This window comes from Lineus longissimus, chromosome 9, assembly GCF_910592395.1.
Source record: "Lineus longissimus chromosome 9, tnLinLong1.2, whole genome shotgun sequence".
NCBI lineage: Eukaryota > Metazoa > Nemertea > Pilidiophora > Heteronemertea > Lineidae > Lineus > Lineus longissimus.
In genome coordinates this window covers 11,932,686-11,960,243 of record NC_088316.1, presented here as the reverse complement: position 1 = coordinate 11,960,243, position 27,558 = coordinate 11,932,686, and the positions used below count along the sequence as shown (strand labels likewise).

The following is a 27,558-nucleotide window of genomic DNA, read 5'->3' as shown; positions in this document are numbered from 1 at the left end:
CATGCGCTTCAGCCATTTCGATTTGTCAGGGAAGGTCTTCGCGGATTTCGTCCCTCTTTTTTGTGGGTTTTTTGTAACTCTTTATGGTTTGAATCGGGAGGTTTCAAGATTCAGGTAAAAGCAAAATATGTATAGAAACCCCTAGCCCACTGTCATTCAGAATAGTTAAAGGTGTACATCAAAATCAAGGTTTGATTGTCCGTTGTCTTGAATGCTTCGCCAGAAGTTTCGATGAGTGCGCGCCTCGTGCGATGCGTACATCTATGCATTGAGCATGCACTCTGTGTATAGGAGCAACGTCTCCCAGCGATTTTTCAGTACCAATATCATTATGTCATGTACTAAGTTGTGAGAATATTTAGGACTGCTTTCAATGATCTGTGTGACAGTAATATGTAGGTTTTAGTTCTCCGTGTAAGACCATGTTGTAGGAAAGACAAATTTGAGGACATTTGTATACTACAAGTATGGTTGTGATGTAGTGTCTCTGATTGTGAAACATGTTTGTACTATTTCAGAAAACCCCATGTTATGGTGTTAAAAGAAGATTAGAAATCGACTCCCGAATTGTTGAGTTTTCCATCCCTGTCTCAACCACCCTCCTTCGAACCTTGTAGCCTAGTGAAATATAAGCTCCTTCCAAAGCAAAGCACAGCACAACACAGTCAGTCGAGTATTGCAATATCATGATATGCATGCACAATCGATAATGGGATGATTCTATTTTCGGACAAAGAAAAATTACGCAAAAATTAAGCTTATATATAGGCCTACTCACCTGAATCAAGGCCGAACTTATTACAGGTCAATGTAATAGAACCCCAGCAATCAACTGCTGCTAAAATTATTCGTGGAACATCAAAATAAATGATGAAAAAGAATGAAAAGTGCATTGAACTGCACAAAAAACGCGCCGTGCGCGGTCGTCTACGGTATATAGCAGAAGTACCATGCTACGATTTGACAACCTCGTCACCAATCGCGAAACGAATGCACAAGATCACCCAGGGTGATGTTGTGCATGCACAATATCACCCAAGTTGATGTTATGCATCGCCAGATAGAGCCTGGGTGATATTGTGCATCACCCAGGACGACAATAACCCCTTCAGCCTGGCCATAGCGATTTAGCGGATCCTGCGGATTCTGCGGAATCTGGGCGGAATCAGCATAAAAACAGCACGAGAATATCGATATTATGATAGATAATCCTTATAATAACTCACACAACGTAGTGAGTGTAATGGTTACGTGTATGTATAAAGTGTAAACAAAATTCATATATCCATCATGTCCATCGAATCTGAAAAAATTTGTACAGACCCATGACAGTTCCGGTTCCGGTACAGTTTGTTGCATTCCATACTGGCCGCGCTTGCCGATCCTGCTTTCACGACGCACCGCAACCACAGTTACCATGATTCCCATTGTTTCCTTCCTCGTGACGCAATTATTTCATGACGTCATGAGCCATTGACCATTCACGCAAGTAGATTTATTCACACCGGCGCCACTGAAGTGCGGGTGTGGGACATCATGATTTTAAAAATCGTCTGCTAGGACATATGTACAGGACAACGTCGGCGGAGACAGATGTGACATTTTATTGCAGACCAAAGCAAACGTCCTCTTCTTCTCGATTTACGTACTTTACTTCAAAAAAGTCAATTTTTAACACTACTGCACAATTATAGAGTGGTCTTAAAGTTCCATTTGGATAGAGATTTGACGGACTGATTTGAAAATTCATTCCAACCATGCAACTGTTTCAGAAATGAGAAAAAGCTCCTGGGTGTCATGACATGCATGATGTGTCTTGCCTCTGCATTTTTGTACTCAGACATGTCAGAGGGTTTTCAACTTTCATATCATTGAAGAAATAATTCATCCCAATGGTATATCAATCACATCATTTATTTAAAAATCGTCTGCTAGGACATACAGGACAACGTCGGTGGAGACAGTTGTGACATTTCAATTTTCATTGCATAGAGATTTGACGGACTGATTTGGCAATTCATTCCAACCATGCAACTGTTTCAGAAATGAGAAAAAGCTCCTGGGTGTCATGACATGCATTCAATTATTATTTCACCACAAAGAGCTGCTTCTTTCAGCAGATATGAGACAGCTACCGGGGCGGGGACTATTTCTTTATGGGGCCTTATTGTTCAGCGTCTCCAAGGAATTCTATTCACATGCTTGCCCTCCTGGAAAGCTCCTCCACAAACTTCGTCATTTCATTCGTTTCTTTCATATTTTCCTTATTACAACATTCAGTTGCGAATAAAAGTTCGTATCAATAGTTGTTAAGCATAAACGTGCATGAACAGCCGAAATAGCTCAGTTGCGAGAGCGTTAGACTGAAGATCTAAAGGTCCCTGGTTCGATCCCGGGTTTCGGCATTTATTAATTTTTTACTTATTTATTTCTGATCGTACAGTGTACAGTTGGTGCAACTATTTACAAAGGTGCTTAAAAAGAAAAAAAATATACTGGATCCTCTTGCCGGAGAGGTCCGCCTGTCGAATTGTATAGTGTACATTCTGGGGACCACGATGGACATAAAGGCCTACCGTGGGTAGGCGTCATTTTGAAGTGGCGATTATTTACATGTCAATACCTTTCTATTCCTATTGTGGGACTTCACCCAACATACTGGCAGATCCAAAGTGTATCCTGGCGGTGATTGAGCGAACTGTATTTCGTCTCGCATGTTCACCTTACGGTCGGCTTTTTTGTGCGCTCTCAGGTAATCATCTCCGTTTTTTGCCTATTTCTCGCTATTTTAGATTTTCTATACAGCTATCCCGTTTCTAAGTTTGTGCTCGTCCTTTTGCCAAATTTAGAGTTCGGTAAGGGCTATTATAAAGCTATAGTGAAGGTTCCAAGTTTTAGGTTACTTGGCAGTTTGGTTATTTGGTATGGCGGCCATTTCGGTTTGGTCATGTATACAGAGGTATAGGAAATGCATAGGTAAATGCATTATGGAAATAGGTCTGCTAGGGCAGCAAAACATTAGGTTTTACATTATGTAACATATCGAGGGTTGGGTGCGCACATGCGCTTTCCCGTCAAGCTCGCCGCGTGATTCGTGTTACGTGACACGCCCTTTTGTGCACGCCGGAGATCCTTTGTTAACTGGCTTTTACACCTTTCAACTGGTTTTATAATCCCATTCATAATCTCTGGGCGTGAGTTTAAATTCAGGTATGGTGGCAATCTTGTTTCACTCCCTTCTAGGCCGTGGCTAGATTGCTTCGCTCCTAGAAGTTTTCTGTCATGGCTTCCAATAACATATTATTGCGGAAAAGGCACTCATTAGTGGGCAGAGATTTGCTGCCCATTTTGAAGCTTCTCGCCCGTTTCAAGGACGACGACCTCCCGGACCCACTTGCTCGTATACGCCTCAACCGCCCTACCGAACAATTGGACGTCCCCGACATAGCAGTAGCCTTTCAGGAACTCACGGGTGAAGATGCGGTAGATTTTTTCAGAATGTCAGGTCGAGAAGATTCGGTAGGCAACTTCCGCCTGCTGCTACATTCGGCCATTGTGGTTGCGAACGAGTATGGACAGCCCGTTGGACAACAATTGCATGAAGACGAAGCACCAGTAGCCAAAGCCCCTCGCCTCGACTGTCAAGAACAGGATGAGGAAACCGCGCCGCGTTTACGGGAACGAATTCTAGAACTAGAAAAGAGAGAAAAGAACCGAAAGGCAGAACCGGTGGAGGCAGTCCTGAGGAAGGTGAGGAATTTATCCTTACAAGTAAAGCCCAACGTTACCCTCATCCTAGCCACTTTAGACGACAAGTGGCGTGCGCCAAGGACCAAGATCACAAAGATTTGCACCTCTTTTACGAGCTCGGCAAACAAGCTGAACGTTTCAAAGATACTGTTGATATCCCCACTTTTTGTCTTTCCGCATTGGGTGGAGGCCAGTCTGACGTAATAATGAAAGCTTTAGCCAAGTGCAAAAAGGCCAAAAAGTTGGTAAAAAAGCCGCTTCGTTCCAGGTCACAGTCTCCACCGGTTACCTCTTCTGCCGTATCCTCTTCCCCCCTTCAGTATGTTTACGCGCAGCCTCCCCCACCTCCCCAGCATCAGTTTGGCTTTGGTGGCTATGGTGCCGCTTACGGTCAGGGATATGGCGGGGGTTATGGGTACGGCAGAGGTAGAGGTCGCGGCAGGGGTTATGGCGGTTATGGTTATGCTAGAAATAACCCGGGCCCATGTAATTTTTGCGGTGAGGTTGGGCATTGGTACAAAGAATGTGAAAAGATGAAGTTGGCAAAGGCCCAATTTGACAACAAGAAATAGGTCTAAGGTAAAATAGTCCGGTACGCTAAGTGGTATAAGTGTATTGTTTAGAAAACCGTTAATAAGTAAAGCAATTTTGATTTTGAACATCTTCCTCTCTCTCAGCTCAAGGGATCTTACCCCTTGCGGACCTAGTTCGCGCGAGCTGTGAGTTAGGAGAAGTTCTCCCTTTGATAGTCTGATACGCCTGTAATGAGATGTTTCTACATTTTATTTGGTTCTTGCAGGAATCCCCCCCTACTATCTCACTGGGGCACTTTAAGCCAGAGATTCCAGAATGGGAATATGCGGTGAAATTTAATCCAATTGCTGCCGAAAAGGTCAAGAGGTTACAGGCGTCTTGGACTACCATTGGGGAAACTTCTCCTGACTTCACAGCTCAACAATTCAAACTCAATCAGGTTGTAAATGATGTATTACTTCTACAAAAAACTCCGGTGCCTTTGGACACTTTGCCTTTAAGGGACCCTGAACACTTTGTCGCTGGACAATTGCATCAAAATATTGAACTTTGAAGTTCCATAATGAACGATTTCCCAGAGAGCGAGATGGTTCACACTTGGTTGGAAAAAGGGGTTGATGTGCATTCTTTCTTTAGGCCATTTAAGGGTGAATTCAAGGGTCAGAAATACAATTCAAACGAACCCCCAGTTAGTTTTTTTTCCTAACTCTGTCCATTGTCAGAAACAAGCTGCTTTTATTTCCGAAACCTTGAATGATAGAATCAAAGCAGGTTCAGTCAGAGTTTGGGGTAAAGTTGGGGAGTGTCCGCCCCCTAAAGTAGTCATGCCCTTGGTAGTTGAACCCTCAAAGCCGAGATTATGCAATGACCAGAGATTCCTTAACCTGTGGATTAAGGATTCTCCCTTCACATTAGATACATCGAAAGAAGTACCGCGATTGGTACACAAAGATGCTCTCATGTTTGCCACTGATGAGAAATCGGGGTATGACCATATTAAATTATCGCAAACTTCGCAAACGTATTTTGGCATGGAATGGGCAGGTTGGTACCTAGTTTGTACGACGCTTCCGTTCGGATGGAAATCATCGGCTTATGTTTATCAAACTGTAGGCTATGCAGCTACAACCTTCTTAAGACATTTGGGGATCCCAACCATTCAGTATATTGACGACAGATTCTACGTGGTCCCTAAGAATATTGACGCGTCAAGCATTCCTTTGCTTTGGGTCTTTTTGGTATTATATATCCTTACAGAACTAGGTTACACGTTCTCCTTGCCAAAATGTGTTTTGCAACCTATGATGGCGCTCAAGTCCTTAGGGTTTCTAGTAGATTCTAGCAGGCAGGCGTTTCTTCTGCCATCTGATAAGAAACAGAAGTTTAAGGTTTTGCGCGAGGAAATTCTTCGTCAGCCCTTCGTCAGCCTTAAAACGCTACAAAGATTCGCGGGTAAATGCATTTCTATGATGTTGGTTTTTCCGGCCGCAAAACTATTTACTAGAGAGTTGTTTAGCGCAATAGCCAAAGCTTCGAAAAACAGTAAAACCATCCCAATCTCTGGCCCCCTACGGGACGAGATACAATTCTGGGCATTTTTGGATGATTGGCATGGGCATTTTTCTTGGAGACCAGAAAAACATTTACATTACGCTCTGGCTACTGATGCTTCGGGATATCGCTATGGCGCGGTCACTCTATCAGGGCCACAGGTTGGTCATACTTTAGGTGATTATTGGGCTGCAGATGATATAAGGCCGATTCATGTCAAAGAGACCGACGCCCTCTATTCTTCCCTCTTAGCATTGAGTACAAATATAAAAGACCACCGGGTAGACGTTAAAGTCGATAACACAAGCCTAGTTTCGTCGTGGAATAACAAGGGTTGCAAGGACAACGCCTTAAATGAAATGCTCATAAAATTGTTTCATCTTACTTAGCAATTAAACATTGATTTACGTTTGCAGTACATTTCTTCGGCAGAAAACCCAGCAGATGCTCCTTCTAGGGCGATTTCAGCTCAGGACACTATGTTGGCAAGTGAAAAATGGTTCCAATTGGAGTTACTCTATGGCCCGCACGGAGTAGACCTCATGGCATGTGACTCAAATGCAATGCGTTCAATACAGGGCGATGTTTTGAGACATTTTACCCTGCACCCTTCACCTCTGTCAGCGGGTCAAAATGTTTTCGCCCAGGAAATAGCTGAGGAGCTAAATCCTTACGTTTTCCCACCTATCGCTGTCATTCTACCCCTTATTCAGTTTTTGATCCAGCAGGAAATCCCAGTTTGCACGCTTGTGCTACCCATGACGTCACCCGCGCCAATATGGTGGCCACTATTAAAGCCCAGGATAATTTCACAGGTTTGCCTTGGGGTTAAAGGAGAAAAGGGCGTAGTATATTATCCCTCCAAGCAGGGGTTCATCAGAGATAGCGTCGGTTTGAGATGGCCATTAATGGCTTTTCGAATTAGCTGCACATCATAATGTGCGATATCCTTCGAATATACTCTGTGGATGACGCTTTAATCTTGATTATTTCAGAAAATCAGCGTTGACATGGGGGCAATTGACAAGCGGCTCCAGGAGTTGGATAAGGCGGCTTCCGCAACCCCCCTTATGAAGAAAAGGCAATCCCTAAAAAACGAGCTGTTGCAATTTTTGGCACAACTGCCTAAGAGGCCAACCCTGGAACGGGTTTCTCCAAAAGATCTAACACGATTTTTAGTATGGAAAGACAAAGCCGGTAGGACACAGATCCATAATGCTTCCTGTATATTCCTCGGGCATCATGGTAAATTCCACTGTGGGTGTCCTACCCGTCTTGCCTTCGGTACGTTAGAAGGATTAGTCCGGTCCCTGAAATCCATTATTTCTGAAGAAACCGACAGGGGCAGCACGTGGGATATTTTCTCCGGGGTTGGGAATCCGGCTGATTCACCTCCTGTGAAATCGTATTTGAAGTGTGTCAAACGAGAGCAAGGTTTCTCGCACGTAGTTGCCAAGCAGGCAAAACCCTTGTTCATGGATAAGCTTCAAGCTATTTCAAAATATATCGATAACCAGATTAAAAGACCAGATCTATCCCTTAGGGAGCAATTCGTTTTGTCCAGAGACCAAGCTTTTCTCAAGATGCAGTTCTTTGCCGGGGATAGGGCGAGTGATTTGGGAATTTTAAAAACACAGGAAGTTAAACGCTTACCCGATGGATCAGGTCTTGTAATCTCTCATTCCCATGGGAAATCGTTTTCGGTAAACAAAGTGAATACCTTCATTGTTAAAGAATGTCCAAATCATCTTATTTGCCCGGTAAAGGGAGTTCAGCAGTATATCTCCAAGGCACAAACCTGGGGGGTGGATCTTACGGTCGGATATTTATTCCGTCCAGTCTCAGAAGCCGGTGTAGTGTTGGATGCGCCTATTTCGTACAGTGCAATTTACGATAGATTAAAGATTTATCTAAATACATTGGGGATCAACCAGGGTGAGACCCCTCACGGCTTAAGAGCCGGCTGCTCCATTACTTTGCTTCTGTCGGGGGCAGCTTCAAGCCCGGCGGAAGTAATGTATCATGTTGGTTGGTTCACAGAGGCATCAGCAGAGTACTACAGTCGGTCAGATATTTTGGTAAAAGCGGCTAATGTGTCCGAAGCCCTGGCTGACAGTTCTCGTCGGCCAGAAGCGGTTAAAACACTTTACAGTAAGTTTGGCGATGTTGATAATTTCCCAGCAGCGTTCCCTTGAGCAGATTTCGATGTATATTTTTATGCATTTTCGTATTGTAATTATTGCATGATTGTGTTGGTTAGAGTGTGGCCTCGCCTTTTCGCTACATGCATCATCATACTAAAACCATACCGTGTAATCTTCTGTGGAATTTAAAATACAGTGTTGAGTTCTTATAATAAAGCAATGTTAGAATTTAAGTTACAATTTCTCGTTACCTTATTTTCGAATTCCGGACTAATTAGTCCCTAATTAATAATTAATTATGGCGGATTAATTAGTTAATTTTGTTTAAGTATTGGGAAAGGAGTTATGAAGTAGGGCATGTTTCTCCGGGATGGTTGAGAGCCCGGGCGTGCGCGCCTGTACATTTTCACACCCCAACACTTAAATGTGAAGATCATACACAAGCCTGGAGACACTTTGGGTATGTGCAGATCCAAAGTGTATCCTGGCGGTGATTGAGCGAACTGTATTTCGTCTCGCATGGACACCCAGAAGGAAGACAGTTTGGCGTGTACAGGTTAATGTAAACCCTGTGTACGATGGCAGGCTCTGGAGCCACTGCAGTGGATTGGCTTTCCCCTCCCTCCCCGCCCTAGTATCCGGATTGCTTTAGAGCCGTGTATGTATCTTCGCGCCATTACATTTTCACACCCCAACACTTAAATGTGAAGATCATACACAAGCCTGGAGACACTTTGGGTATGTGCAGTCTAGGCCTTGTGGTCACTGACCTAGTCGTATTCTGTTGCATAGCCAGACGTCGCTGGACACTATGGTGATGGGTGAATCGGCACGCGTGCAGGGCTCACGCTGGTTTGTTGTGGATGATTTTACACAGGGTGACACAAAAACACGAAGACGACTTTATAGCAAGAATACCGATAGGGGTATTTTTTATTCCACCAATGACATTTAGTCTTCTTCCTCTTGTTCCATTACAGGAATGAAATGAAGTCCATCATTCTCTTCGGCGTCTTCTCCGGCGTCTGCAAGAGCCTCCCCCTCTGCTGCATCGTCCTGCACAAGACCAGCCGCCCGAAATCCATCAAATATCACGTGTTGTGGAACTTCTTCCCATGCCCTCCCAATCAGATTGGCAACCTCAAGTAGGGTAATTTGGGGGCAGGCACCGTCCGCCAGTGTGTGGGCCGTCTTCCATGCTTTCCATGCATGTCGAAGTTTTGTCTTGAAGCTGCCCATCACTGTGAGGTCTAGAGGCTGTAATAATGGCGTAGACTTAGCTGGGATCAGTTGAATTAGTGCCCCAAGCTGGATGATTCGGATAGCAACTTACTCATTGAGATGGACCCTGGCACAGTCCTAGAGGTGGAGATATGTTGTGCCCTCGCCGACGAATGGCTCGAGTACCTGGTCGATGTATTCTATCATTGTAGCGACCCTTAACCATCCTGTTGGCGACTGGGCAATCTGCAAGATAATCATAATGGCTGAAAAGCTATGCCACATTTCAGTGCATGAGCAAAATCTTGTCAGTCATCTCAACATTCCATCCAGCCTGTGAAATGATTTTGGGTGCAGGTTATCATTGACAACTGATAAACTTGCGTTTATGACGTTTTCCGAAAACATCTTTTCGCAGGCCGCACGACGTGCATGGTTATCAGACCTCTGCTGTATGATTTGCTACCTCAGGAATGTGGTTATCGCGGTAGGGAGGGGGGGGGGGGGGGTACATCTCGTGAGAAGGGTAGCGAGAAGTATGAGCAAAGAGAAACGAGGGGCGGTGGATAGAGAAGTTTATACATGCCTGCCAATACTTGAGAAAATCTTGACAGAATCATCCCACTTACGTGAACATTCTCAGCGGGGTTTGCCTCTATCTCCACCATTGCAGCTGTCCCGGGGGTTTTGAATGTAATGTGAACTGCCATTTTCCTTCCATCGCTAGTAATGCCGAGTGTCACTGAACAGCCGAGACGTGGATTTCCTCGTGAAGATGTGATGTTCACTTGCCTATTTCCTCTGTCGTCTAAGGTGTAGTTTGGAACTGCATCAAACAAGGCAAATGTTTCGTCGATATTAAGGATGAACTCGGGCCGGAAAGTCAACAAAACAGCAATATCAGCGTGAAAAGTGTCGATTACCTCTTGTTGATTATCCGGAAGCTGGCGATCATCCTTGGTTTTCCGTCTCCTAGAAATGCCATACCTGAAACAAACGTGAGACACAAAGTTTTAGAGCAGAGAAACTGCAAAATGATGTCCCAGAATAATCCCTCCATTAGCTAGAACTAGTAATTTGTAAACTTGGTGTGTGTGCGTGTGTGTGCGTTTGTATCAGGGGGCAAATGGGTACATACGCCTGAATACACACCTTCCACTCGGGGACACACCGCCTAACGGGGACGTCCCCAGTTGGAATCTCATTCAATTCAGGAAAGAGAGGACGCAAGGGTTCCCGAAATTATGATTTTGGATTAATCGGAACAAGTCCGCATACCGCTGGTCCGTACGGATGAACTAGTTTCCACTTAAGACACCACGTGGCGTATCATATTTTCGCCTGCACACACGATGTCCGCAGACATGTCATTGCATACGGATGACGTCGATCACGTCATGCACGTCATGTCATGCAGTGCACGTTGGCGTTGCGCGAATATTTCGAGTGCAGCGTCAAAGCCAAGGGCGGAGGTAGTTGATAAAGTATGGAATTAGTGAAACCTTGGAAACACTGATAAACCTTGTAATATTCAATGTAAACCATGGAATCACTGTGCAAATAGCGCGGGAAATCGGGTGCGTTCCTTCCACGATTTATACCCTCCCAACTGACAGTCTCGTCCCAGCTGACTTTATTGATAGCAATTTGCCAGTTAGTTCAGAAGCCAACATTTTTAATGTGGAGGATGACGTCATCAATTGGCAATGCGCTGTGGTCGTTAAAATATTTTATTTCTCTTCAATGGAAGCAAAAATTAGTTTTTATGATTGTTTTGTATTCCATAGACGATAAAGTATTATGCTCGGTACTAGATGCACGAGATCATAGGACAAACACACACGTGAATAAAAAAACCGCTTAGAACTGGTGACGTCTGCATCCCTCGATGCGTACTGGAAGATGTAAGAAATCGCTCACGGCGAAGGAAATTTTCATCCGCAAACTTCGGTAATAAACATACATGACTAGGCTTCTTTTAATCATCGTTTGTTATAAAATATCAGTCAATCATAGACAATTAGGCCTAGACATAGTCGTCAACCTTATCCATGCATAATGCATGACAGGCCCCCAACTTCCCAAGCAACTCGTCTGATCGAAAAGGCCCCGCGTGGTGGTGGCGTATTTATAAGCGGAGCGCTATTGGTCCATATTATGGGTGTGTGGTGGGCGTGTCTTCCCATATTTGGGAGATCAGTACTGTACACTGGAGGCGAGGTACAACTGGGTTGTTTTAAAATATAGACTATTGAATCGGATATGCGACAGATTTCTAAATTACCATAAAATTCCAATCTGATCATGTAAGAATAAGCTCCAAATGTTGATTCGTAACCACGTTAGGTTCGAATGGCATTATTTCATGTTTTTATGCATTTTAAGGAGTGTTTCCAAGGTTTATCAGTGTTTCCAAGGTTTCACTAATTCCATACTTTATCACCTACCAAGGGCGGACACAGAATTTTTCAGGTCTTGAAGCCGAAGGTAGGTGTTTATCTATTAATATGATTAAGCTTTGGCCTAAGCTTTTTAAGCCTGACGTATTCCAAAAGAGGCAATTTTAGGCCAACATCGACAATGTTTTACACGATAGGCCTAGTGCATCAGCATGCACAGCATGCATGCCATGACTGCCCAGGCCAAGGCACTGGAAAAGGCCATGTCGATAGACTCTTTCGTAGAAGGCCCTGACCACACTCCTCGCATGCGTGGAGAGTGCCCTGAACAATACAAGTAGGATTAAAAATTTAATGTTGCAGAAAAACGGGAAAAAGTCACATTTGCATCCATTTTTTTCACAATCCAAATGCCTATTTCGTTTTTATATCGTGTCCAATCACATGTACCAACCAAGTTTGAAAGGAAGTTTATTTGGACTTTTTCCGAGTTAGCCTATGCCTGTAAATAGTGTAATGCATTTGCTGTAGTAAAAGTGGCTCTGACGATCATCTACAAAAGAGCCTATTTAGCGGATTCTGCGGAAACTGGGTGGAAACGGCATAAAAACGGAGTGAGTTGACCGGTATTACAACATATAATAAACATATGTATTATTCCGTAAATATCAAATTGTATAAACTGCGGTATTTATCAAGTAATAACTGAAAAAACCAACATGAAAAAAAATGGTTTGCATTTTTTTCTCATACAATTCCGACATCGCGGCCGTGGGAAAAAAACTGAACAATGGTGAATATTCCAAAGAATTAATTATATAAATGTAGATATTTTCCCACTACTGTATGGCTGTTTCCGCCCCGGTTTCCGCAGAATCCGCTAAATCGACATGGCCACTGGAAAATGTATAGGGGAGTCTACGGAGGAACCATATGCACGGTTGCACTGGACAACCACATGTCTGCTAGAAATGCAGTAGGCCTATCATCTTGAGTTGGTTTTTAGAATGGCAATGTAGGCTATGCATCTATTCTAGGCCTATAGTAGGCCTATAGTCGGATTCATGTCACTGGCGCCCTTTTTGGGTCGCAGTGCAAAAACTATACTGGGCCGATTTCTTAAAAGTTTTGTTTTTCTTGAATATAATTTCGGGACCCAACACAATTTCCAGGTTAGATATAGGCCTAGGCCTATGCCAATGAAGAAGAAAAAAATTGTCGACTTTGGAGCCCTTTGGCCGGCCATTATTACACTACGGACATAGTGATTATTAGCTCGTTCCGTCGCTTTATAACCACTACGACTAGTCATAATATTTGCGGAGGATTTCGTCTAACGAATTGGCAGGATGCCAACTAGGCCAACCAATCACGCGGTAGTCTGGCGGACACACCTCGAGTAACTAGACCAATGTATGTATGTGAATGCATGCATGACTCCACCAGTTATGCAGTTCAAACAGTGACATAAAACGGAGGAAATATTCCTACCGCCGCTGAAAACTATTCCTTATTGACAAATAACAAGCATTCACTTCAGTCATGAAAGGTATATTTAGGATTTCGTAGTGTATTTCACCAGAAAATCATCGAATCGATAAAAAGATGGCGGCAGAACTACACGTGCGATATACTAATTAATCATGACCTATTGACCTTGGCCATTCGAAGCGTTTTGATTCGGTGACAGAAAATACCACGTGACATTGCTGTTCATCAGCAGCATTCCCAGCGATAAGTGGCAGCCGCTGAGATAACCAGAACTGGTTGACGCGGACGGCTGCCCAGGGAGCCTAGCCATTATAGGCCTAGGGGAACCTGGAGAGTGGACAGGCCCGACTTTTTTTAATGGATGGTTTAAAATGAAACTTGGTACCATTGAAGATACACATTAAACAAAATTAACCTGAACGTTTCAGCAAAATGCATCTAGACAGAAATAAGCAGTACAGAGGAGAAAATGTCAAAATCAATGCACTACGTCAATGTACACGACCACACACAAAAATATTATTTCGTAACCATGGTTACTGAAATATGAAAAATCCTCTTGGGTCCAGAAATTAGATTCAAGAAAAACCAAACCTTGAAGAAATCGGCCCAGTAGTTTTTGCACAGTGACCCAAGGGCAGTGACATTTACTTATGAATCTGACTATCTATAGGGCCTATGCATCGCATGCATTGCCAACAGTCCGGTCCGTCATGGGTTTCTGTGAGTTGACAATTCACGGCTCTTCATGAGTTTTCAGAAATAGCGTTTTGTTGGCAAAAATTAACACACAAAGCCTGAAAGTCGACTTTGCAGACTTCTTTCTAGAATTATTATGTTCGCAGGATATTCTCAATATGTGACATCACAATCGGGGAAATTTTGAACCGTGACGTGTCATTTGTTCCCGATTTTTCGAAAATCGCTTGTGAAGAAAGTGTTGGTCACAAGTCATCATTTACCAAGAAACAAATCAATGTATGGTCGGTACTCTCACCTGCCAACATAGATAACATCATGCCATGTACACGAATTGACCATTCGAATGTACAATTTTTTAAAAAGAAGTTACGCTTTTTCTTTAAATCTGAACATATTTCGGTAAATCCATAGCGTGGCAGCCAGCGAAATTTTTTTCTGCAGGATACTTCTGCCATAGTGTACATCTGACAGCCAATCAGAATTCAAGGCAAGCACGTGTCTTTGTTGACATCATCTTTCCACATGGCGCAATAATGTCAACAATGCCACATGTTCTGATAATCTTGGAAAGAACAAGTTAGCAAATGGTTAGAGGAGTATATTAGCTAAAATATATTTATTTGCAGTATCTTAACATGTATTTTCATTGTCGAGTGGACTGTATTTATTGGACTTGTCTGTTAAGGCGCACTGTGCTCGGCAAAATAGCCGAGGTTGAATGTTTATCATCAATTTTACAATGAATCTGTGCAATTCATTCCTAAACACTACGACACAAACCTTGAGTTGAGCATACTTGGGGTCAGACAATTATTGTCACATTCACAGCTGAAGTGGCACTCGGCATGCGACTCGGTATCGTCCATTGTATTTGTATTATCATGCATAAATAAACAGTGTGACGTCAAAGATCGCGCCAATTGTGATTGGCTGTCAGATGTACACTGTGGCAGAAGTATCCTGCAGAAAAAAATTTCGCTGGCAGCCATTGCTCACGGAGAGTCATAAGGAATTCTGTTGTTGCCATTGTGACGTCACCTTTTTATTGGGAATACCCATTCCCATAGTGCATTGCGGTCTATCGAAACTAGGGACAAGTTTGTCGTTGTACTAGCGTTGTACTTCCTGTTTAGAGGAAATTTCATGCGATGCCATGAACTCACGGAAACCCATGACGGGCCAAACTGGCCAATGGGCTTGTGGTATTCGACTCAATGACGCGATTGTTGCCATGGATTTTGCTAAAATACGGATTCGCATGCTCTTGACGCAAGGGCCCAACGCGCCGCGTAGCGGCAAAAAAGCGAAGCTGGCGAAACATTTATAACGGGTCACCGTCACTTATTATTGGACTTATAGCGCATTTACGGGGTTGCAACTATTTTGCTTTATAGTGTCACCAGGAAAGAAAAGCATGCGACCTAACGCCGATCTATTTGTATAAAGTGATAATTGGAAGGTATATAGTAGGAAATATCAATAAAATAATCATTCCATGTCGTCTTTTGAGGGCATTTTTGATTGTAAAAAATATATGTGTACGTCACCGTAGTCTCTGCAATGATAATTTTATCAGAGCAGTCTCGCGCAAGTAGAAGTTCTTTACCTATTAGTTCTTCACTTATTAGTCTCAACGTCTGGCGCAAAGCCAGACGTTTTCCATTACGATTTCACTACGATGTTTGACAAGAAGGAGCAGTGCGCGAGATATGCTAATGAGCAGACTTCCCTCGCTTGAGTTTCTGAAGAATGTTCCATATCGCGCTAAGCTCATCACTGCTGATTTATGACAGGCGTGCAACGGTAGGTATCTGCTCCCCAACTTCCACCCGAATACGGTACAATAAGTTACCATTTGATGGGAATGGGACAATGCCCTCACTCTGTATGGAGTCATAGGGATAAGAAGACATTATTATGCCCAAAAAGCATGCGCATTCAAAAAACAAAATAGGCCTATGCAAGGTATCACACATGACCATGACGACGTGCAGAAAGTGCACTGGCCAGTGCATACCCTATGGCTATGTACTAGTAAACATGGTAAACATGAACAACATCATTATTCATCGGCAGTTCATTTTACTCCGAGCTTTTCCTGAAACATATAGCCATGATGATTAGGCCTACCATGTACCATGACCAATAACAGCACTAGATCATGTAGATGTCAACAAGTTCACATGATGATGATGAACCGTATAATCCCGCATGGCGCATGTGGGGCAAGCGTCTAAACCAAAGCCCCAAAATCACTTGTTTTGGTCTATTTCACTTGTGTTTCCCCCCTCTCCCAGTCCATAATACATTTACAGTTTACAATCCCCGATCATGGCCCAACAAAAGGTCATCGGTTGACTAAAGGAACACAACTGTTCAATGGAATTATAGTTGAATGCGATCAAACTACGTCTTTTCAATCGTGGATTGTAAATTTAACCCCATGGGCCTAGGGAAGGCCCTATAACAATACTTTCGACACAGTTATTATCTCCGCTGCCTCCACCATCCACCATGTTACACACAGTGCTCACTGCTGATTCTAAAATGCGCCACCTAGTCAAAACAGGACATATGTTCTTCTAGGAATAGATCTCTTTCCAATATTTCGTCATTCCACTATCGTCATCACCTCATCATACTTTCATTGACATTACAGGCACACATCCACAGAGCACTCTTCAAATCATCTACACAGTGGTTATCCAACTAGGATTATAAAGGTAATTTCTTAGCCCCGCACAGTGGGTTTCAGTCTTGATAAAGGGGCACTATTGCTAGCAGCTAGGTAGGCAAGATAAAGTTAGCCGAAGTAGCCGATAGGGGTCTCTCACCCCTCAAAGTCTGTCACAACTATTCAAGTTTGTACAAGGAATACATGCAGCGCTGACTCTAACAAGACCCAATAGGAATGTCGCACAGTCATCTGTCAAAAACAAGACCTATGTTGTAGTATGACTCTTGCCAATATTTAATAATTGCACTATCGTCATCACCTCATCATACTTCATTGACATTACAGGCACAAATTGACATAGACCTGACCACTGTTGCAATCAACGACACAGTCGCTATCCAAGTAGCATTATAGAGGTAATTATCATTATCATACCTCATTAGCATGTGAACCAATCGCGTCGCGTCCTTTGCGATCACGGCAAAGCCTCATGGAATAATGTCTTTCACCGTTGAATAATTTTTCATATTCCATGCCTACAACCTCAATTTCTTCATTATTCCATGGCTAGAAGTTCAATACTAATATAATATCCAAGATAAAGTTACAAGAAGTAGTCAATAAGGGTCTCTCACCTCTCACTGTATGTCCATACTATTCACGCTTGTACGAGGAATACATTCAATGCTGAATCTAACAACACCCAGTGCCCTTACTCTGTATATTACTCACTGGAAGATGGCCCATTTCACTCCTTGCTTCTACTTCACCTATAGTCTCATTGCAAACGCCTCACTTCTATGATATCACATTCACTTTCAGCTGTCATGCAACGCAACAACTGTGCTATCTGCCATCGCAATTCAAAGAAGAAGTGCAGCCGCCCACATTCCACCTCACGTCTGTCCGACCAGCTGCAATCCTCGAGGACGCCCCACTGTACCACGATTTCACTACGATGTTTGACAAGAAGGAGCAGTGCGCGAGATAGGCTAATGAGCAGACTTCCCTCGCTTCAGTTTCAGAAGAATGTTCCATATCGCGCTAAGCTGACCACTGCTGACCATGACAGGCGTGCATTGGACTGGTACAGGTTGGAACTGAACATTGAATATGCTGGTGGTGACGCTTTCTGATGAGAAGTTGGTCGTGACTGATGCAGTATCCTTGGACTTGTCCACACCATCGTTCAATCATTGCTCTCTGAGCTGCCTTGATTCTGTACTTACCCAAATACTAAGACCAAATGCCTGTTGACTGTGCTTTAAGAGAGACTGGCGCCATGCCTAGAGATATGACTGACCCCTATTGGCAAATTTGTATGACTTTATCTTGCCTACCTAGCTGCTGCCTATAGTCTCCCTTTAACTGCGGAACGCTTCAAAGTCGATAAAATGCCATGTTCCACCTTTTAATGTGTTCAGACCGCCATTTTCAAAATAATCAAGTCAGGACACTGCCTTCTAGTCTCATAATAAATTTTGCTTTCCTCAATAATAACATTTCTTCTTCTTCAATGCTTTCATCATTCCAAACTTCTCCTCCTCTGACTTTTACAGGGGTACAGTCATGGCAATCAAAACCCAAATACTGAGACCAAATGCCTGTTGACTGTGCTTTAAGAGAGACTGGCGCCATGCCTAGTCTCTCTTAAAGCACAGTCAACAGACACCAACCCCCTCAGACTCAGAAACCACAAACGCCCAACCCTTCCTGCTACCTTAATACTTCTGGGTGTATGCTTGTAGGTCGTGTGTCATATACTGCTCTAGACTATAGAAAAAGGTGGAGTTGTCACATTCAGCTTTTTTTTCATCATTCATTTCTGATTTTCTTGAGAAGTAGAAAAGCCTTACAGGAAAGTGAGGTGTCATTTGTTTGCTTATCTTGTTGCCTTTCAAATGAGACTGATTTCAAATGCCCCAGAATAAAGACAAAGGTGAAGGATGGTCAGAGAGAAAAAAAGCCAGGGGTGGAGCACGCGGCGGTGGAGGTGGCGGTGGAGGTGCAAGTACAAAAAACATAATTTTCATTGTTTCTACAATACAAGAGTCTATTTTACAAATCTAGTTTATTTCACTAGTCTAATACCAGTTGACACTGTATGGAAGCCACAAAGCAAAGAGTAAACTGTTTTGGTGGCATTTCCAGAAGTGAGAAAAAACTCAGTGTTGACTGCATCCAAAGGGACTCAAGCTTGAATTTTAACACCAAAGTTCCCACTTGCACATGAACCACTTTCTTTGAAGAACATGGAAAACTTATGACTGGATATGATAGAGCAGAGTCTCCTCTTCATTTTAAAGCAAACAGAACTCAATTTGGGCAAAGAATAATGATTTTACATGTTTTTTTCTGACGACTGTCTTTTTTGAGAAAATGAAGAAAACGTTTGTTCATTGTAATGCATTATCCTATTAATTCTTGACGCTTTGTTGGCATTATCACGTTAATGGGTGATGATAAAAGAGAAAGAAGTATATTTTCTGATAGGCCTTGGGTGGCTTATTTATTGATATCCAAAAATCCATAAAAGGTCATTTTTGACCATGTAACACTTTTTACAAGCAGTTTGTGACTCACGACCTGTAATCCTCCAATAGCAGGGGTTTCAGTTCAGCCTTTTAATATTTTTACGGCAGGCGGTATAAGCACCACGCCACCATGAGACCAGGCGGAGCAATCATGGACAATTCATGGTGGTTTTTAGTGATTCATTGGATTGGATCATCATCATCATCATCTTCTTCTCATTATTTTTAACGATGTATATTAACTATGGAATACGCGTGCGGGCGCCTTAACTGGTAACAAACTTAATAAGTCATTTTGTGCTGAGCAAGTCTATGAAGAACCAAACGAAAACGAAAATTTCCTAACTGCCAGCGTGCGTGTAAATGAGATACATGTATGTACAATCCTTCGTCAGCTTTATTCATATCTGGTGTTGTCTCCTTCCCAGTGCTTGTCGAGATTACATTTAAATGATTTGATTTTACCGGAAAGTGACGACCGAATTTGGTAGCGCGTTCCAATCATCCACAGTCCTTAACTGGCTTAAGAAGAAAGAATATTTACGAATATTAGTCCTTGCTCTGGCTTTCTTTAATTTCCTTGTATGACCCCTGGTTTCCGTTTGTTGATTATGTAAGTAACGTTTTGAGCAATTGGTGATCTTGCTCAAATAGTTTGTACAGTTTTATAATGCCATTTATTGGTTTAGCTCACCTCTCAGCAGAGCCACTCCTGACGAGGGGGCGGTGGCTAATAGTCCCTTGGGTGGTCGTGTTACCGGGGTTCCACTGTACTAAAATATTCTGCACATTTCAGAGCACCTGATCAATCCAACTTAAAAGTTAAATCTACATTCTTGTAAACTTGATGCTTATGCAAGAAGTGTCTCTTCCGTGACAAAAAGTTCCCTTCAAAATTATCAAAAATCAAGCCAAACCAGCCGAAAGAAGTTAAATTTCAATGAAACTGCTTTTGGAAAAATAAGTATACAATTCACCCTAACCAAAAAATCAAAAGTTCTTTTCCTCATGACCACTTGAAATGTTGGCCCCTTGGTTGACATTACCAATACCATGGAATCACTCGACTTCTTTTATTCCCTATCCAATCTCAGTCTCCGTCTTAATCTTATTTGTCTCAAAACCATCCAGTATTTATTATTCACGGAAATGATCATTCAACTGTGATTGTGTACAATTTGGGTCAAATGGGGACCCACCTGTTTCGATCGGGGACGCCTCTCCAAAGGGGGACACTCATGATCAGAGCAACATGAAGAGTGATGTAAAGCTGTACTATAGTATACAGGGTGTCAACATTTTTACATCAATTCGGAAGTTCCAAACCAACCGTGGGACATGGCACAAGGCCAATTTTAAGAGCGTGATTAGGATGTTCAGCCTTCAGGTGTTATGTGCATAATTGGGGACATTACACACGTACCCGTTTGAGTTGAGAGAATGATGTAAATTGGCTCGTCCCAAATGAGGCAGAAAATTCACTGCTAAAGGTGCAGCTCCACGTAAGACTTTTCTTGCGGAATCTCTCTATGGGCACTTTCCTAGATGTGAATGATGATACGTTGCTCGAGTCAAGGAAGAGTAAGGCAGATGTTTACTTGATCTTTTATTCTCTATCCAATCTCAGTCTCCGTCTTATTCTTATTTGTCTCAAACTCATCCAGCATTTATTCACGGAAATGATCATTCAACTGTGACTGTGTGCTTTTTGGGTAATATGGGGACCCACCTATTTCGATCGGGGACGCCCCTCCAAAGGGGGACACTCATGATCAGAGCAACATGAAGAATGATGTACAGCTATACTATAGTATACAGGGTGTCAACATTTGTATTTTACATCAATTCGGAAGTTCCAAACCAACCGTGGGACATGGCACAAGGCCCATTTTAAGAGCATGATTAGGATGTTCAGCCTTCAGGTGTTATGTGCATAATTGGGGACATTACACACGTACCCGTTTGAGTTGAGAGAATGATGTAAATTGGCTCGTCCCAAATGAGGCAGAAAATTCACTGCTAAAGGTGCAGCTCCACGTAAGACTTTTCTTGCGGAATCGCTCTATGGGCACTTTCCTAGATGTGAATGATGATACGTTGCTCGAGTCAAGGACGAGTAAGGCAGATGTTTACTTGATACTTTATTCTCTCTCCAATCTCAGTCTCCGTCTTTTTCTTATTAGTCTCAAAATCATCCAGTATTTATTCACGGAAATGATCATTCAACTGTGATTGTGTGCTTTTTGGGTCAAATGGGGACCAAATTATTCATTAATTACATGGCCTCCACTTTTAGCTTGTAGTGAAATCCTGTTTTAACCTCTGCCTTTAAGTTAGTTCTTATTTGTAAAACATAAATCGACTTTGAGAAAAGCTCACATTTCTTTGTTTTCTGCGAGAAAATAGCATGTTTGCAAGGAACAATCCGCGATTTACAATACGCAATGCAACTTATTGGTGTGCGTCGTGTTGCTGTTTCAATCGGGCCAGATACGTCATATAAGCTTCGGTCCGTGTTTGTCCGGATGTACTTCCCTCTATCAACGACGACTGAAAAAACAAAACGTAAATAATTTAGCCAGCTACCTATTGGGGTTCTGTTGAAGAGTTTCTGACTTAAGCCCCGTATTTTAATACAATACTCGATTCGAGGAAGTATATTGTGGTTTTGAATGAGAAACAAACACGCTACACTTGCCGAGATATCAGACCACTGATCGAGCAATAGCGATGGTCAGTGGCATTAGGTTACCTACTTGAGTGAGCTAATTAGTATTCACACTTTGGGTCACTCTGAGTGTTTGGCTCACACCTCATTAACCCCATTCAATCTTTATTGACCTATTTTGGGAAGTCCTGATATTATCGCAAGTTAAAAACAAATCCGAGCTAACAGGGAAAAGTCGGACATTGTAACGGTTGTGTCTCAAAGTTTTAAGATTTGAATTTGGCGCCACAGAAACTTTTGTTTTAGAGCCCACTTGTAATGACGTCATTGATTTGGTGGTCACGAGGTGACGCCATCCTTCGCGGCCTTTGCCAACAGCCATTTTAGAGTAGAAAGCCTTTGGGGTTTGGCCCCTCTTTAAGTTAGAATTTCTGACCATCCATGGGAAGATTGTGGTGGCAACGATGGTAAATGTGTTTATTAATGTATAATGAATGTATTGGTGGTCTCGCCTCGAAAATGGGGATCCGTAGATCCATAGAAATTGATCATTTATGAAAGTTTTATTGATGCACGAGGATGCAACGTAATGATTTCGAAGTGAACCTCTAGGTGCCGCCAGTGCATACAAGATGGCTGTCCAAACCCGGAAGTGTTCCGAAATGTACACAGAAACTATGTATTTCGAAGATTTGTTCACTTTCCCTGCTGTAGTTTGGCAGTCAAGGTAAAGATTGCCAATGTTAGATATGCCCCATATCATCTGATACTTTTAGAGCTCGTTGTGAGCCAGGTTTAGGGTCCTTTTGACCTTTTCTAAGGGTTGATGCACATTCAAAATAGGCTAGCAGTCATGTCCAATTTTCTACTGTTTTCTTCTTTCAGGATAGCTTGGTTTATGTGATGCATGAGACACGCCCCCCTTCTTTGACTTATTATAAGCTGTTTGTTTATGATGCACACTTTTGTATTTTGCAGTTTTACATGTTCTGTGAGATGTTACATGAAAGATTAGAATAATAAAGACCAAGAAAGAGAATTATTTCGTTTGTCCGCTATTGCTGCCACAGACATTGTCGGACTTTTGTCAGATAAATCAGGAAAAAGTTAGAGAAACCGTCAAGACTCCTACTGGTGATATAAGTTATAACATCGCGTACACCTACTGGCGCTATGGAACTTCTTGACATTGCTTGGAGAAAGTTCATGGTGATAAACACGGAGGCTACTCATGGATCCGATAAACACACCAGTTTCCCTGCTTTGATGATGGTGCCTATCCACCTTCCACCCGAGCTGATACCGCTCATGCTCGTTGTAAATACTCTCCAGGTTACTTCCCATGACATGTTGCCTTTGGACAACTTGACCATTCACATACATCGCTGCTGTACGCTCTCGACGGTCCCAGGTCACAACAACAGATGTCCACCGTAGCAAGTTTAATAAGGTATCTTTAATTTTGCAATGCAGGTGAATGATATCATTTTTAAAAAGCCTTACGGAGGCTAAACACAAATTTGTTTCTTGAAAAATAAAGCCCAAACTGGTTTGGTCTTCTCCTGTCACTTAGAAGCACCGCCATTCTATCATGTTCAAGTTTGAAAATATAAAGAGCTATAGTGAAACTAAAGCCTCTCATTTCGAATCTTGGAATTGTGATCCTTGCCGTGTTGTCCCTCATTGCCAAGACAGACCGGAATATGACTGAATGAACGTAATCTGCGTTACCAGTGATTCTGAATAATGAACCAATAATAAAAAAGAAAATCAAGTTAATACTTCACGCTAGTTGAGAGCTTCCTGAGGAAACCATTGGTTAATGTTCTCTGGCCCAGCTAACATTACTCCCTGATTTCCTCAGGATGCTACAAGAGATGTCTTCGGGAAACTGTGTTGTTGTCCTCAAAATTAACTGGGGAAAAAGCTCTTGATTTCCGTAACTACATCGTTCCATGGTTGCCAACAGGAGGCACCACCTTGTTTACCTCGTCCACGATCCGTAGAGTAGATCACAAAGAGATTCATAGCGTTCGATTAGCTCCAAAACGAATATTAATTAACTCGTTTATTTCAAGAGATCTATGTGTTCTGTGTTGGGGTTTTTCTTGTAGGTACGATCGCTATGCTCTGCTAGTGCTATGATTCGAATATCATCAAGAGCCTGTGCTGTGAGAATGATGGGTATCTCCTTTCAAAGTATGAGGCCCGTTCACCTTTAAGTGGGAGTGTTTTTGCAAATGAGCTAAATTTGTGGCCTCTCAATTAAACAACTTTAATTGCATTCTTTTCAAGTTTAAAACGAAATGATAAAAATAACTTTTATATTGTAGCAACTAGGGAAAGGTAAACGATACAAAGCACAAGTAAAACATAATGTGTACTTTTAAGATCTACGGTATATACAGTACGTGAGGTTATTCGAGTTTGGCTTTTCTTATCGAGGGAGGCGATGTTGATTCATTAATCCAATGATGCAAGATGACGCGACAGACACAACTTAGCCCGTTTCGAGGGACCGGCCACGTCACTTGTACCAGGGAGAGAGTCTCACCATCGCCTGGGTAACATTGTAACAAACAAACCTAATGTATAAATCTGGAGGTCTCCTTTCCCTGAGGAGAACCCCTCAGAGAACGCGGAGGATAACTGAACAGAACCCACGAGAGCTCGGGAGAACCTAGAAAGAACTCTAGTCAATAAGGGATTACTCGTAAGAGTCGAGATGTAGTACATAAAGTAATAAATCGTGTCCACAAGCTCTGGCTTCTGCCTTTGTCTTCCTACGATCCCAGGTCACCTACATATCGATATAGTCACCAGGAAAGCATGAAAGGATGGTATCTCTGACATGTCTGACTGTCACCATGCAAGGAGTGTAAGGAGGATCCCAGGCCAACGACCATGATAACGCTTTGCTGCCTGCCATCACGCATATAGTAAACAAGTCTCTTGAGTGTGGCCAGGTATCATCAAACCTAAAGTGTGCAATGGTCAAACCACTGTTGAAGAAGCCTTCCTTGGACAAGAATGTGCTCAGCAACTACCGCCCGGTTTCCAACCTGGCCTACCTTTCAAAACTCATTGAAAGGATTGTTGCGTCACGGCTAAATGAACACATGTCACGCTATAATATGCTCGATGTGAACCAGTCAGCATGTCGAAAAGGACATAGCACTGAGACTGTACTTTTGAAGGTGTGCAATGATATCCTCAAGGCCATGGATGTAGGGAATGAGGGTGCTCTTGTTCTGCTCGACTTGTCATCCGCCTTTGATACTGTCGACCACCACATCCTCATCAGTAGACTGTCGAGCCGCATTGGCCTTTCCGGAAAAGCTTTGGAGTGGTTCTCCTCCTACCTCACTGGACGGGAACAGTGTGTGGTGGTCGATGGGTCAAAGTCGGCTTGGTCCCCTCTTTCCTATGGTGTGCCTCAAGGATCTGTGTTAGGGCCTATACTTTTCACTGTGTATACTCTACCCCTTGGGGATATCATGCGGTCGTTGGAAGTGCCTTTTCAACTTTATGCTGACGATAACCAGCTCATGAACTTTTTTCCTTGTGGCTCAGGAGATGAGAGAGATATTGCGATCTCGAATACAGAGCAGTGCATTGCCAGCATAGAGAAGTGGCTGGTTGTGAACAAACTTTCCTTGAATGCCCCAAAGACAGACATGCTGAACTTTGTTTCGTCGCGCAGGACTGGTTCTGTGGAAGGTATCAATGTGGGACAGCAATGGGTTGCAAAGTCAAACAGTGTTCGGGATCTCGGGGTGTGGCTGGATGAGGGCATGACAATGCAGGAGCAAATTAAGGCGATTTGCAAGAATGTAAATGCTGCCTTGTATAAGATAAGCCGAATTAAAAAAATTCTCGACACAAGTAGCATCGAGAGGCTTATCCATGCCTTTGTCATGTCACGCCTTGACTCCAATAATGGGATTCTCTACGGTCTCCCTGACAAGGCGCTGGCTCCCCTCCAGAGACTCCAGAACCGGGCAGCCAGGATCTTGACCGGGACGAGAAAGTATGACCACATCTCACCGGTTCTTAGGTCTCTTCACTGGCTCCCGGTGAAGCAGCGTGTCATTTTCAAGGTCCTCCTGATGTGTTTCAAGGTGGTCCGGGGTTATGCACCTGCATACCTGAGCCTCAAACATGTTGAGAGGCAGCGTGTCACCAGGTCATCTAATGACACGTCATTGGCGTGTATGCGGATAAAGACAAGATTCGGTGACCACTGCTTCTCATCATGTGGTCCCCGGTTGTGGAATGCCCTACCGGAGCACATCAGGGGGGCGGACGCGCTGCTTGCTTTTAAACGACTCCTAAAATCCTGGCTGTTCGAGGAAGCATTTCTTGGTGGGGAGGTAGCGCCTTGAGCAGGTTTACCTGGAGTTTGGCGCTCTATAAGACATTGTTGATTGATTGATTGATAACGAACTGGTGGAGAACGACCATGATAACAAATTGGTGAAGATCCCAACCATGACAACAGTGTTACATCCCGGGCTTCGCGGTTTGATAGAAATCTGTGTCGGCAGAGAAATCACAATCCTAGACATTAGATCTGCTTGGAGAATGGTCTATGAAGCCATTCTCGATGCAGACTACTCGAAGCGGCAAACTTATTCCTTAGGATCTGGTATGATTCGTCTCTACATCGGTTGAGCGGACAATTGGTAAGTTATATTAGTCATCCCAGTCGGTTTGAGACCTACTTTCGTAATTGCTTGTACATGTAAATCTTAAAGCCTCTATACCTCACGTCTGGATGAGGTTCGTTGAGGCTATAACTGACGATTGCTGAAAGAGGAACGAGAATCTTCCAATTATATCTGTGAAGGTCTCACTAGCAAGTGGATACGTGGCCGCCTTTTGTCCTACCTCAAAAATACAGTTCTTCAGGCGCATCCCGTCTCAATGTTAATGTATGGGCCTATCCTATTCCAAATACTACTTACTTAAACGTCATGATCATGATTTCCATGTACAGAGGATGCTTTGGTGATTTTATGAGACACTCTTCTGTGAGTTTAGGACCACGCCGCCACTCAAGTTGGGCCTCATAGCCGAATATATGTCCAAGCCGCGGGGCGAGATTTGTCCAAGTTCATTGAGGGCGAATTTTCTTCGTTCGTGTTCTGGGCCATATAGCGAAACAAGCTTAGATGGGTTACACTTTTGGCAATGAACCTCCAAAGTACTAATATCGGGTTATCTTATCCAGAAGTATTAAGGTAGCAGGAAGGGTTGGGCGTTTGTGGTTTCTGAGTCTGAGGGGGTTGGTGTCTGTTGACTGTGCTTTAAGAGAGACTAGGCATGGCGCCAGTCTCTCTTAAAGCACAGTCAACAGGCATTTGGTCTCAGTATTTGGGTAAGTACAGAATCAAGGCAGCTCAGAGAGCAATGATTGAACGATGCTGTGGACAAGTCCAAGGATACTGCATCAGTCACGACCAACTTTTCATCAGAAAGCATCACCACCAGCATATTCAATGTTCAGTTCCAACCTGTACGAGTCCAATGCACGCCTGTCATGGTCAGCAGTGGTCAGCTTAGCGCGATATGGAATATTCTTCCGAAACTCAAGCGAGGGAAGTCTGCTCATTAGCATATCTCGCGCACTGCTCCTTCTTGTCAAACATCGTAGTGAAATCGTAATGGAAAACGTCTGGCTTTGCGCCAGACATTGAGACTAATAAGTGAAGAACTAATAGGTAAAGAACTTCTACTTGCGCGAGACTGCTGTGATAAAATTATCATTGCAGAGACTCCGGTGACGTACACATATATTTTTTACAATCAAAAATGCCCTCAAAAGACGACATGGAATGATTATTTTATTGATATTTCCTACTATATAGCTTCCAATTATCACTTT

The 27,558-nt window shown here is 43.0% G+C and overlaps 1 long non-coding RNA gene and 1 other non-coding gene across 2 annotated transcripts in view; both read left to right on the top strand.

The window, feature by feature from the left end:
- LOC135493767 (uncharacterized) overlaps positions 1–26,940 on the top strand; it is a 115,718-nt gene extending 88,778 nt beyond the window's left edge. Inside the window, exon 3 of the long non-coding RNA XR_010448292.1 lies at positions 26,905–26,940. This is a non-coding gene — a long non-coding RNA (uncharacterized LOC135493767). The remainder of the gene's footprint in view (positions 1–26,904) is intronic.
- Positions 2,333–2,405, top strand: Trnaf-gaa (transfer RNA phenylalanine (anticodon GAA)). The gene has a single exon. It is a non-coding gene; the product is annotated as a tRNA-Phe (tRNA).
- Positions 26,941–27,558: the final 618 nt, after the last annotated feature.